Source organism: Limulus polyphemus, unplaced genomic scaffold, assembly GCF_000517525.1.
Source record: "Limulus polyphemus unplaced genomic scaffold, Limulus_polyphemus-2.1.2 Scaffold2295, whole genome shotgun sequence".
NCBI lineage: Eukaryota > Metazoa > Arthropoda > Merostomata > Xiphosura > Limulidae > Limulus > Limulus polyphemus.
Window position 1 is genome coordinate 52,473 of NW_013667905.1, and position 1,132 is coordinate 53,604.

Below are 1,132 nucleotides of genomic sequence, written 5' to 3' on the forward strand. Positions count from 1 at the left end.
GCGGTATTATATACAAGAATACCGCACATCTTGTAAACACTCGAGGCTTCACGAATGGACATGGATTTTCTAGAAGCTCATGACATGTTACTAGCATCACATGACTTCCGCTATTGTAACAATATTTACTGGGCATAGAATAACGAGAGGAAGAGAGTTTACTGGCAGAGAGAGACGATTGTACAGGAAAGATGTCCAGTCTAGGAGAAGTGTGCTCTCCTGTACATAGGATTTCCACCCATGTTGTGAAGATCTATGACTGTGGTGAGCCTGCAATCACTGATTCAGGGAAATATGCTTGAATCAGGAGAACCTAGGCCACTCGAGCAAACAGTAATCCTGTGCTCAATAGTTATAGGATGTCACTGCAAATTAGCACATTTCAAAATGTTAGAAAATAATTTCGAAAATGTGAAAAAATATATAAACCTGTCAATCGATACTTTTAAGTGATATAGAAAAAATTATTCTCTGGGGGATTAATATTTACTTTTACCCCTAAAACATTGGAGTTTCATGATTATTTACTTCGGTTTGGGTTGTTAAAGACCTCAAGAATTGTGTGATTAATCCAACACCACATACAAACTTTGACAATGAATGTACATATATTTCTAGTATAGGTTTGAATGGATTATGTGTATAATGTTGCATCAGCAGAGGTCACGTGACTAGCATCACGCCACGTCCTTTTCGAACATTCAGGTCCCTTCCTTAAATCTTGGGATCTTTCTAAATATAGTGTAGTCTTGTATATATAAGACGGTCACAAAGCGATGACAACAATGTATTGAGTTATGGAACTGCGGACAGAGAGAATATTGTTGGGCACGTGAGACGTTCGTTGTGAATTATAGCGTTTATTATAGAGCGACTGTTGAAATTAAGTGTATCGCAAAGTTGTATTCAGAAAGAATAAACCAGTTTTATTTAAGAAAGGTCTTGTATCGGTAAAGTTTCTTCGTTAGGAATTTTTACGGAAAATTAACTAACGAACGAAGATGTAACAAATTGGTGTCAGAGAGTGGGACGAAAAAAAATGGAAACGAGAAGCGGCAGCTTAGCAGACTTGATGGCAGCAATACAAGAACAGCAAAAGAAACAAGAAGAACGAGAAAATAAACAAGAAAAG